This window comes from Sciurus carolinensis, chromosome 13 (assembly GCF_902686445.1).
Source record: "Sciurus carolinensis chromosome 13, mSciCar1.2, whole genome shotgun sequence".
In the NCBI taxonomy this organism is placed as follows: Eukaryota; Metazoa; Chordata; class Mammalia; order Rodentia; family Sciuridae; genus Sciurus; species Sciurus carolinensis.
The window spans coordinates 93,955,517-93,968,245 of NC_062225.1; the positions used below are offsets into that span (position 1 = coordinate 93,955,517).

At 54.2% G+C, this 12,729-nt stretch overlaps 1 protein-coding gene across 18 annotated transcripts in view; it reads left to right on the forward strand.

Annotated features, from left to right (window-relative positions):
- Myt1l (myelin transcription factor 1 like) overlaps positions 1-12,729 on the forward strand; it is a 371,913-nt gene that overhangs the window by 321,202 nt on the left and 37,982 nt on the right. The gene's annotated exons all lie outside the window — the stretch shown is intronic.

The window sequence follows — 12,729 nt, forward strand, 5'->3', positions numbered from 1 at the left end:
GCAGCTCTGCCCGTGTCCCTCAGCCCTGCAGGAGTCCAGCTCAGCCAGGGGGTGAAGGCTGCATGCTTCCCGTGCACTTCCTGTTCCAAGATGCTCGGGGTGGAGAGCTCAGGGGGGCAGACACCAGCTCCTATTCAAGCAGCCCGAGGCCGCTCGCTGTCTGGGTAGCTTCGGCTTGTTCCTGCACTTGGTGAACCAGGCTTCTTCACTCTAAAACTGGACTGAGACTACTTACATCTCCCAAGCCTGAGACAAGGACTAATACTGAGCTAACTTTTCATTGCCGGGTGCTGCACCCAGCGAACTGCTGGTGGCCACTGATCAAAACAGACCAGGGGTAGGGAGAAAGGAGGGCATGTTCCAAGCGCCACCCCACACCAGAAAACACTTCCCCCCCAAGAGAAAGCTCCTGTCCTCCCGGAGCTGGGAAGGAAGAGAGGCAGGTCGCCATGTTCTCATGCAACATGCACACACACAGGCACACCACACAGGTGTGTGAACACAACACACACACCACACACCACCCCCATAGCCACATGCATGTGTGCACATACCACATGTATAGGCACTCCTACAAGCCTGCACAGACCTCATGCATTCACTTGCATGTGCACATACACGGCACACATGCACATCTACACCGTAAAGCATACACACACACCCCATGCATGTGCACACACACATACACATGACACCTGCACACACAGAGAGCTCACACATGCACACACCACACACATGTGCACATACACAGCACACATGCACATCCACACTCATAAAGCACACACACACACCCCACATACATGCACACACACAGCTCACATGCACACACACCACACGAATGTGCAAATACACAGTACACATGAACATTCATACCCATAAAGCACACACACACACCCCACACACGTGCACACACAGAGTTCATACATGCACACATACCACACACATGTGCACATACACAGCACACATGCACATCCACGCTCATAAAGCACACACGCACAACCCACGCATGTGCATACACACTCCACACACGCACACGTGCACACGGAGAACACACATGCGGCACGTGGACATGCACACACATGCACTCCCAGCAAAAGATGGCAGCTGCCAAGAACAGCCAGCTACTGAGCGGGGGCTCCTACCCCAGCCTCAGGAGACTGGGCACCCTGTGCCCTTTCCAGCAGGACAAGGCCTCGTCCCCAGGACCTGTGACCCCTGCAGAGCACAGAACTCCAGGGGGCATGTGCTTCAGATCTGATGGAGGTCCAGGGACATGTAGAAAAGAGAATTCCAGCAAACACACGGTTTATGTCTGTTTTAGACACCGACGTGTGAGCTGAGCTCTGAGGCAGTGTGGCTTGGACTCTCGCAGGAGCCTGGCCACTCCTGGTTCTGGCTGGCTTTATCTATTTTTTCCTGTACATTATAGAAGCAGCCTGCCCCACAGAGATGACGGAGGGGAGAGAGAGCCTGGCAACATTGTCACCATAGCAACCCTCCCCCCTCCCCCGCCTCCCTTCCCAGCCCTAGGGCAGGCCCTCAAAGGGAGCAGGGGGCACAGAGGGAAGGCCAGGTGCAGAGCATCCCACCCCAAGCCTTCAAAGAGCCTCCTGCAAGCCTGGCAGTGCCTGCCCTGCCTTCTGAGCAGCCAGGAAGGTCCCCTGGGTGCCCTGCATGCTGGCAGGATGAGGAGGGCAATCTGCAGGCTCCCCGCCACGGGCTTTCTTCCTCCCTCCCTTCCCTTTCTCAGAAGTGGCTCTTCCTGTTCTTCCTCCATGGCTTAGGTAACAGCAAGTGGGTTTTAAAGCAGAATTCTTTTCCTAAGAAACACATTTCTGGTATTACACGTGATGTTTTTCTTAAAATTCAATTTGAGACAGCCAGGTCTTTAAAAAAATTTTCAAAACTCAGAACCAAAGCCATGAAAGAGCCAGTGAAGGAAGAGGGACAGTGCTGGCACTACGTCGCCTCTCAGCAGACGCAAGCGCGCCCTGGCCTGGGCAGCTTCCCCACTCCTCTGTTCCTGAGAACAGCGAACATGATCAAGGCAACGTGCCCGCCGCGGCCGAGTCCACCCATCTGAATTGACAAGCACATCTATATTTAATCACCAGACTGTCGCAGGCAGCCCCACGGCAAGGAGAGGCGCTGCAGACAAAGGCAAGTGTGGATGAAGCCCTGCTCCCCAGCAGAGTCAGTGAGGTCCCCGCTCCCCACTGAGCTGCGGACGCGATTGCCAGGCGCCCTGGGGCACCTGCCACTCACCGACTCTGCCTTCCTTCTGACAGAACTCCTCTCCCCGGGTCCACGACATGCCCCTGCAGGAGGGGCACTGTCTCAGTGTGGTGATTAGTGGCAGGTGCTGAGCCAGCCCAGCCGTAGGACTCGCCACAGGGGGGTGGCTGGGACAGTGAGAGCAAGGCCTCCTGCCCTGCGTGGGGTGTGTGGCCCCCAGGGACGCGAGCGCCAGCTCTCCTCCACAGCCCTGCCATTCTGCCCAGCGGCTGTACCCTCCACCCTCGCACTGGCAGCCTGGACCCCACCCCACTCCTCGCCTTGCCAATTACTGCAGGTCGCTGTGCCTGTGAGTCTGAAAAGCAGGGAGGATGATGGCAGAGTCCCACTCCTGGGACTGAAGATGAGATGCAGCCAGGACACAGAGGGTACACGTGAGCACGGGACTTTCAGGACGTGGCGCCTCCTGCAGCGAGGATTCACTGGCTCTTGGGATTAGTCCTGTGGGACTCGAGGCTTCCTTCTGCCTGAGAAGCTGCCCTGGGCTCTAGGCTGTCACCTAAGCCTATGAGGTCCTCTCTGGCCCAGCCCAGGTCCTAGAAACTGCACCCACACCTCACAGTCCTCAGTGGACCCCAGTGGGCCTGTGGGCAGTATCCTTCCTTCTTCACAGACACAAACCCGAGGCGCACTAAGGTCGAGGAGCTCACAGGAACTGCAGGGAGCTTCAGATTGCCAGGATTGCGAGCGTTCCCACAGCTCCTGAGCTGCCTCTGAGCCAGCAGGGCTCCCAGCAGGGCTGGGAGGGGTCATGGTGCTGTGCTGGGTCTACCAGACCATGCACCTTGTGGGCAGATTCCATCATTGCCTATAACCTCCTCGAAGCCTAACCTGAACCAGGCACCAGGTGCTCGCTGTTAGCAGGCTGGCCACAGGAAAGACCTTCATTCCTGCCTCCCCTGTGGAGAGGCTGGGGAGAGCACACCAGTCCCCCGGGCAGCTGGGAGAAATCCAGCAATAGCTCATGCAGGACGGAAGTCTGAAGCTCAAGGACACTGGACAAACCAAGGGCACTGGACAAGCTCAATTGCAGAGGGCAAGACTGAGCAATGACCACAGCCACCTGGACCCCAGTTGTGCACAGGAAGACCTCAGGACAGGACACAGGGACTTCAGGAGAGGTCTGCGACCTCAGTGCCTTGCTTGCTGGTCAGAAGCCTGAGGAGAACACCTTCAAGTGGTGGCTTATGAGAAGGCACCCAGACCCTCTGCCTCTGCTTCCTCCAGGAAACCCGGGCCTGGCACCACCCGAGGAGTGCAGCAGGGCTGAGCGGGCACCATGCACCCAGGGCACACCCAGACAGAGGAGGGTAGTGTGGATGGGGACAGCAGGATGGCACAGACCTGTGCAGGGTGGGCACTCCCACAGGCGAGCCTCATGGCTCAGGAGGCAGTGACCTGTATAGAAGCCTTGGTGTCGTCACAACCTGGGCACAGAGGCCTCCCTGGGTTGCTGCGCTCAGCATGACTGTTTTCTGTCGGTGTCGGGAGAGACTTCACGTGCACCCATCATGAAAGGCAAGGGCCTCATGGAATCCTGCAAGAGGTGTCACCATCCCACTGGGGATGATGGACACTTGTCCTCCTCATTGTGGTCATTAGCTGGCATCATCCCAACCTCCCACTAGGTCTCCACAGCTCTTGGTGGTCACTGGTGTCCTCAAACACAATGGGCAGCACCGAGTTCCACAGGACAGACTCCATGCTCCACCAGATGGTCAGAATACTCAGCCTACAGGGTCCCAGTCACTATGGGAATGATACCTCCCTCCTCCTGAGACGCCAAGCTCAACTGGCTTAAGCCAGTCACTCTGTCTCCCTCCTCTCTTCTCTTCCCTGAGCGCAGCATCCCCAGTGCTTCCTTTCCTCGCGTGATGTGACGAGTCCTTGCACTTTCCCAGCACTCTTGGAACATGGCATCTCTGACAGTGTCTGTGGCAGCCTGACCAAAACATGCTGCTTCTCTTCCCAGGTGCCTCCTGCACTTCGTCAGAAGAGAACGTGTCAGGCAGGGCCACCATCTTGGGATCCAAGCTCAGTTTTCCCTGTCTCTGTGGTTCAGCTCAGTTTGCTTTCATTTTGTTCTCCAAAGCACATCCTCCTGGTCCACCCAGGCTACGTCCCCATTGCTCTCAAGTACTCCAGATGGAAGAGAGCCAGACTTCCCTGGCGGAGGCCCGAGGTGAACTGGAGTCCCTTGCATCTTGTGCTCCTCATCTGGGAAGGGCACAAGCAGCACATCCCATTCAGTTCTCCAACCTTAGTTGACTCTTTGGTTACATCCTGCCAGCAATCAGAGAGTTCAGGGAAGGATGGCTGGCTTTCTCCCCAAGAAGTCAGAGCAGGGACTGAGGCCAGGGGTGGACATGGCCATGATGGAGTCTCCGCCCTCGGGACACATCTGCACATGCTCCCACTCTGCTGAGGCCGCATGTGCAACTCAGCCTCTGGGGAACCTGCCCTGCAGTGTCACCTGCCCTGTGGTCACTGAGGGTATAGGAGATTCTGGGAATCGCGGGCTGCTTGCAGCAAGCCTGATGGGCTTCCTCTCCACCACACCACCCCTCCTTCCTCCTCCTTCCTGTCTCACCTCCCTCAGTCCTGACTTCCTCCCTCCTCTGAACACCCAGTCACTGGTTCACTCCTCACCGGTGGATGGGTACTTCTGACAGCTTCTGTGGCAGGCGCCCTGACCACCAAACGCCACTCTCTTGCCCACCCTCCTCACAGGCATGAGAGCCAGGGGAGCCAGGTCTTCAGAACCCACTGCGCTATGTCCAGGACACACACAGCAAACAGCACCTACCTCCCTTTCCATTCCTCCCTCCTGAGCCCCAGCTCCCTAGGAACCAGTCCTTGGAAGCACAAACAGGAGCGCATGAACCTGGCTCGAGAGGACGGACAGGCCAGGGATAGCCTCAGGGACTGGAGCGCACAGGAGATCTGGTGTCCACTCATGAGGAGCTGCCAGCAGTCGCCTCCACTGCCTTGCCCTCGTGTGACCTTTCCTAAGAGGCTCACCTCATTTGGGTCTGTTACCTTGCCTGTAAAGGATATTTAAGTAATCAATTTCTAAAGCCCCTTACTAAACTAAATATGTGAAATCCTTGTCAATTTGACCAAAAGCCCAATATTTGAAATGAGACGGAGGCAGATTTCTATGGGAAGGAGAAGGGACTTGCCTCTTAGAGTATAATCAGGGAGGCTGAAAAGGAGAAGGTAACAGGAAAAACAAGCTTTAAAACCAGATAGTCACAAATTGGAGGAGGGGGCATGAGGCAAATTTGGGAAGAAAAGAGAGATAACCCAGAGCATGAGGAGGCAGAGAAGTCCAGGGCTGCCCAGCTGCAGGTGGAGTATGGAAACTTTATTCCTCCTGATTTGGTGTAAAATGTTTTCTCTGGGAGATGAGGTAGGGGCTTCAAGAATAGCAGATTCTCAAACCCGACAAACTGGAAAAGCAGGCAGGGACAATAAAAGGCAGGAGAAAGGAAGATCAGGAGCAGCCTCTCAGTCTCTGCTGGAGAGGAGAGGAGCAGGCGTGCCTCTGTGTGTGTCCCGTCTTCCCTCTGCTGTCCTGGGCGACCCCACTCTAAGTGCCGGCCAGGTCTGAAGCTTTCAAACACTGACCTTCTGAATGATAGAAGCTCCTTCCTCGTTCAACTAGAAAGGAGCGTTAAGCCCATTCCCGGGTAGAGAAAGGGAGATGACAGCCTGTGCCACCCGGGTCCCAAGAGCCGCCCAGCTCCCAGCGCATCCACACCAGAGGCTGTGTTGGGCCCAGCAGAACCAGTCTGTCCAGCACTCTGGACCTCCGTGTCCTGGGATGCGGAAGCCCTGGGTCTGAGCTGCCCTGTGGAGTTTCTGAACAGCACTTCCGGAGCTGGTGGTGTGCTGCGTGTGCAGGCCTCCAGGTGGAAGGGGGTGTCGCTGGGCACGTGGTAGAGGGTTGGTCGTCTCGAGTGCAGTCCAGTTCTCATGGTGTCGAGGAACGGACCTGGTCCAGGCAGCAGCCCTTGCAGGAAGCCCTGCCCCTCCCTGTTCCACGCCTACCAATAAGCTCCAGGGATTCCTTTCCGAGTTTGACAACTCAGCATTTGAAGACCAGCTGGGAATGTTCACAAACACTTTTCCACTTGTAGAGGCAGAGCCGTTTGTGAAAACATTCCTGGGCCTTCTAGCCATGTGTTGAGTACAGTAGGACAGTCAGTCCAGCACATCTCCACCCTGTGCCCAGGGCCAGGAAGGAACCCCACGGCAGTGGCACACAAGTCTAAATTTTGCCTGTCGCTGCCTGTAACTGGTTCTGCATGTCCTAGAGCTCAGTCTCACAGCTCAAGGTGAGTACTTCTCCTCAGGCCCCAGTCCTGCTCCCAGCCCTGATGAGGTTCTTCTGCATGTCCCCGCAGATCCCACCTGCATTGTGAGTGCCGTGGTGAATGCTTCAGGCCCGAATGAACCTGCTTACGATGTGAGGGCTGAATCAGGAAGGGTGGTTTCTGTTGCCTTGAGTCAGCTGCACTAGTCACCTTTTGTATTTTTTTTTTTTTTTGCATGGGTCCTCCGAGTCCAATTCCAATTCTGACTGCAGCTGCCCTGCCTCTTGTTTAGCTGGTCCACTGCTGCTGGACGTGCATGTGCTCTGGCAGCAGTTTCCCATGGACACATCCCGTTAAATGAATGGGACATCAGGATGTGCTAGGTACGTTCTGCCGCACTGGACAGGAGCTTACTGCTGGATGTACCTGGGACGCCATTCAGCCATGCAGCAGTTCAGTGTTGGCACCGAGGGGTCTAAGTTAGCGTCCACCCCTGGGTTACAGGGGCAGCATGGTCCACACAGATGGCTCACGAGCTGAGACGTGTAGGCTGCATGATGGGAAAGATCAGAACACAGAACTGCATGCAGCATGTCAGCAAAGCTGCGGAGGCAGCCCCGTCCCCCAAGGAGCCGACCTGCTCAAGTGTCCACAGAGAGCGCAGGTGCGAGGCCAGTCTCACGGTTCTTGGTGGGTCCCAGATCCCTTCTCCTCCAGGGATGGAGCCAAGACCCCATGCCTCACACACCACCACAGGCTCTGTGGTCCTTCAGAGGCAGGGGAGGGCGGAAGGCAGGGCTTAACTCAGGTCCTGCTGCAGGTGGTCCTCTGAGACAAGACCAAACCTGCCACTTCCAATGGGCTGTGCAACAAGCGTTCTTGGACTACACTCTACAGATGCTGCACACATTCTGGCTGGCTGGTCGTGGGTGGCCTGGTAATGCTTGTGGACATTGGACGGCACACTGGACTGCCAGGGAGCCACACAGCTCCTCCTGCTCAGTGTTTGCCACACCTATTATGTGCTAGACAAACCCAGGGGCGTGAGCACTTTCCATGGGATTGTGACTGTGTCCAGGACGTGGTACAGTTCTGTGTGTCCAGTTCTGCAGCCTAGGAGCCATGGGCTGCACCACACACCTTCCATTCTGCCTCAGTATGTGGCAGGTGCTGCATCTTGGCTTGGTCAGTCCTATGCTGTGATGCTGGTACAGTGGCAAGTCACCAGGTGATGCACCCTCAGAACCTGTCCCAGGGTTAGGAAGCAGCACTGTGTTGGACATCATGGGCCAACCAGCTCTCCACCCTCCACATGGCTAGCATCTCACCCACCACAGCCACACGGTCCCTGGGCATCCCTCTCTCAGTCTTGAGTCCTGCAGCTGTGTGGTCCCTGGGGGTCCTGCCTGTCAGAGGTCCCTAAAATCAGGACTTCCTAGCTTTATCTGCATAATGATGCCTCCATTTTCTTGATACCTCGAGGCCTAACCCACTCCAGCACATTATCTAAATCTTCAAAAAGAAATGCATTTAGAAACCGTGCTAAGGATATTTTTAAAATTATTATGCATTCATTTATTTGTTTTGAGTGTAATTGAAAAGAAAAGTGCCCAGAAAGGTGGCTTGAGCTCACTCATTCCAGCACCAGCTTTGCAGAGCGAGCCTGAGTCACGTGCTGCAGACAGACACCTCTGCAGCACCTAGTCTTTTAGCTGAGTCGGGTGTCCTGAGCATCACACCAGGAATGCCCTCGGTTGACCCCGAGCACAGCGGAAGTCCGGTGGAGGTCCAGGGCTCCTCCCAGGCCCCTGCTTGCTTGCCGCACGCTGAGTTGCGGGCACCTCTGAACCGTAGGCGCTGGCCCCGCCCTTCCCTAGAGAGGCCCTGAGGCCAGGGAAGGAAGGCCTGCAGGGCAGGGCAGTGAGGGGCTGAGGTTCCTGGAGAGGCCTGGAGGAGGAGCAGGAGGCCTTGGGAACACCAGGCCCAGTGTAGAACCCTCTGGTGGTCCCGGGATAGGGTTCACACCTAAGACTGAACTCCAGAAGAGACAAAAGTGCAGAACATCATGCAAATTGAAATGTGACCTATAAGAGTCTGTCTTTCCTTGGGTTTCGGGTAAAATATTTTAGAATTTGGCCAGAGTCATGTATTCTGCTTTCAGTGGCCTGGTTTCCTTCTGTTTGGAGAGGAAATAGCAGAGCCTTAGCATAAGAAGGACTACGTATCATTTTCCATATAAAATGCCTTTGTTTTGCCCGTCTCTAAATATCTTTGTTTCTCATTTATATAAAAGAATGAAAATAAACAAATGCACATTTAGAACAAGATCTGTTCAAGAAAACATAATATTTAACTGAAATTTCTATTCAAAGGCTGATACATGTGGCCCAAATGGTTCCAGGTTACAAATGTGTTCAGTTACTGTAAACAAGGCCTAAGTTTGCACTGTTGTGATTTATTTTAACATTGAGGGAACTATGAAACAAGATTTTTCATATTTCATGCTTTACTAATTAAAATAGAGTTTCCATAAACAAAGGAAACAAACAGAAACCTCCAAGGGGCTCCCCAAGAAACCCTTCCAAGAAAATCAGTGCAACATTTTAGGCTGTTATTCCAGTCAGCGTGCTCACTGTACTTTAGCCACCAAGCTCCAGATCAGAGCCTGGGACAGACTCACCCAGAGGGCTCAGTTCAGAGGTCACCAAGCAGGCAGAGAGGTCGGCCCCAGGTCAGTCCAGCCAGAGCTCCGTCACGTGGGCAGCACCTGTGGCCTTTGTTGACAGCACTTTAAGACCAGCAGTTGTTTCCATCTCGATGACAGGCTTTGGGGCCTGGGCTAGTGAGCGAAGGCTCCTTCCCACCCAGCAGGGGTGTGCAGAGCACGCCTGTCCCTGAGAGCGTTCTGCCTGCCTGCCATCAGAGCCAGTGTGACCTTGTTCCTCAGTACTTGGAAACAGAGTGGCCTCTGCTGGCCCTGGGTGTCCACCCACACTATGTTCCACCCCATGGAACAAATCTTGGGGTGCTGGCAGTATCCTGGACTTCTGGGGAGTTGCTTGACAGCACTGCTCACAGACTTGGCGTGAAGCGGGTCCCCTCCCACCCACCGAGAGCAGCACAACACACTTCCCTGTGCATGCTCAATTACCAGGGCACACGGGGAGAGCACCCGCTGTCCTGCCCTACAGTCACCGCACAGACGCGGCCCTCCTTCCTGCCGTCTTGGAAGACAGATAGGGTGTCAGAATATAGAGGAAGCCTTTTCAAAACCTTCTGATGAATGAACACTCAAAAATGCAACTTCAGTTCGTAACAAAACTGCTTCCATCCCTGCTTCCCTGTCTCTGGCAGGGTTTTGTGCAGAAGGAAACCCACGCAGTGCTGTCCGCTATGTTCGCCCTGCTCAGGTCCAGTCTGAGACACCAGTGCCACGTGTTGGCCACTGACCTGTCTTCGCTGTGTGTGCCAGTGCAAAACCCTGTGATCTTTACGATCACACATTTTAGTGCACAGATGTAAAATTGTTTCTTGATGTTGAGGGATGTATCTGATGACCTCCCGGTAGATGGGATTACGACAATTTCATGAAGGTCCTGGTCCTTTCGTTTAGATAGATATTGCTATGTTGCACACTGGTCTTGAACTACTGGCTTCAAGTGATCCTCCTGCCTCAGCCTCCCAAGTAGCTGTCACCACTGTGGCAGGGGGCCCAAAGTTTCTTGAGTAGCAAATGACAAAGTAAAGCCAAGGAGCCAGGGGGACAGGGGCTCAGGCCTGCAGTTCTCGCTGTGGCTCCGGTCTGCTGCTCCTCCAGGGAAGGGTCACTGCCCTGAGGTCAAATGCCCATCTGTGAGCACTCCTGAATTTCCTCTCAGTGTTGTCTGAATCCGATGTCACCTTCGCTGAGTACTATTTAAAATACGTTTTGATTTTTTCCATCAGCATTCTTAAGTGTCTATGAAAATCATTCTCTCTTGGTGTTGCTTAGTCTCAAGGCAGGCACAGGAAGGACCCAGACGGGGCGGGAGGACCAGGGACCTCCTACCTAGGACATCGCCAGCCACATGTGCAGATTCTGAGGGGGGTGACCCATTGCTCTTTTTCTCTGAGTGTTTCTACCCAGAGTACCTTTGAAGTAGAAAAGAAAAACCATGGATGAAGCCTAGCGCTTTGTCTAGGGTAACTTCCTACCATCGGGAACTTAAAATAGTCCAGGTGCTGCTGTTCCTGGTGACCATCCGGAAAGCCAGGCCTGGCCCCTGTGCTTTAAGACCTGCTCCACGGGCCCCACGTCAGGCCAGCCTCCCTGCCAGGAGCGTCTGTTTCCATGGAAACCCTTTCAGAGCCCAGGCTGTAGGGCATGTGCTGCCTCCACTTCTGTCCCACGTGGGCCTCCCTTCACAGGGAAGGTGAGCTCCTGGACATGCAGGCGCCCATCAAACCATGCTAAGTCCACTCTACACCACCCCTGCCACCAAGACCCTGGAGTCCATAGCTTCCAAGAGCAGAGATTCCCTGTTAGATGAATAATCACCCGAGCTCTCACAACCGCAGGAAAAAAAATGTTTGAATGTTGAGATTTCTTAAAGCTAGGAAACTTGTGTGTAAATTCAAGAGTTTAAAAATGCCCCCAATGTCTTGAGCAGCTGCTAGGAATGGATGCCCAGAGCAGCTGGGGAGAGGTGATGGCCTCTGCTGAGCTGCCTTGGGTCGCCCAGGTCACCTGAGGAAGAGCCACTGGAGGACAACAGGGCCACTACACTTAGCACCTGGGTGGCCCCCTGGGCGCTGTGCTGGGGCAGGATGGGCTGCCCAGCTCTGTCCAGGCCTTCCTGCCCATGGCCTCAGACCTGGCAGAGAAAGGCCCCAAATCCACAGGACCAGCCGCGCGAGAACTGGGTTGTGATCAGGGGACACGCTTGGGATCTTGATAGTCAAAGCAAACCTTCAAAAAGATTGGCTTCTTTACGGGGACTTTTTTTTTTTTTTTTTTTTTTTGCCAACACTGAGAAAACTCTGGAAAGGAGCTCCATCAATATTTTTTTTTTTGAGGACGCTTATTTTCTTACCAGAGGATGAACTGGACATTAGTAAAGGGAGCCATATGCACAAAACAGCAGCAAAGGGGTTTCTCGTAGGCAGCAAATTTGAGTTTAGTTGCATTTTTTTGGCTATAATATCTGTCTTTGAATTCAAGCAAAATATGGCAACTTCCTTGACTCCCACCAAATGAAAAAAGACGTGAAAAATATTTACTGGTATCCAAATGAGTAAATTTCAAATTAAATTGTGATAAATTCTTATTGTTAGGAAAAGTTTAAAAGTCCCTTTTATTCCTTCGTGGCTGGTAGGAAGACATGCCTGGCTCACATCAGCCCCGGCTGACAGAACGCCTCTCTGTTGCCCAGCTTTCCCTGCAGGAGTCCCCAGGTCAGGGCTGGTCCCCGAGGCTGACATCTGGAAAATCAGCCAGCTACCCCAGCCACGCAGTTTCTGCTGTAGCCGCCTGGCCTGGGGATCACCCTTACGATGTGAAAGGCCCTTACACATCAAAAGGCAGCTCCACAGGCAACCTTTAAAATATCTCATCCCTTTCTTAGGGCTAAAGGGGAATTCGAAATTTTCTGAATACTTCTGAGTGTCCAGATAAGGCGTCCACACACTTGAAGTCCGTTCTGACTCCCGTGTCTCCTGCTCCTTGACACCCTGAGCCCCCGAGCAGCCCATCCTCCAGCTGGGCCGGCACTCACGCCAGCTCAGAGCAGCTTCTGGGAGGAAAGGGAGCTGGACTCTTAGTGTGCCTTTGTGACCTCGCAACCCCATCTCAGGTGCTTGGGCACAGGCCGGCACTCAGCTCCACCTGCGTCCTACAACACGGGGCCCAGGCTCACGGCAACACTCTCTCCTTGTTACCTTTGGAGGCCTAGGAATTTATCGAAAGAGGACTTTTGTTTTGATTTTTATCCCTGAGTGCTCCCCCTCGTGCTGGGTCAAGAGCAGTGTCGTGGCTCACGGTGGAAAGCCTTTGCCGTTCTGTCTGCTTGTCCTCAGGGGCAGGTCAAAGAAGTTGCATGTAGAGGGTTAAAACTCTTCAAAAGAAACCCTCTCCCCA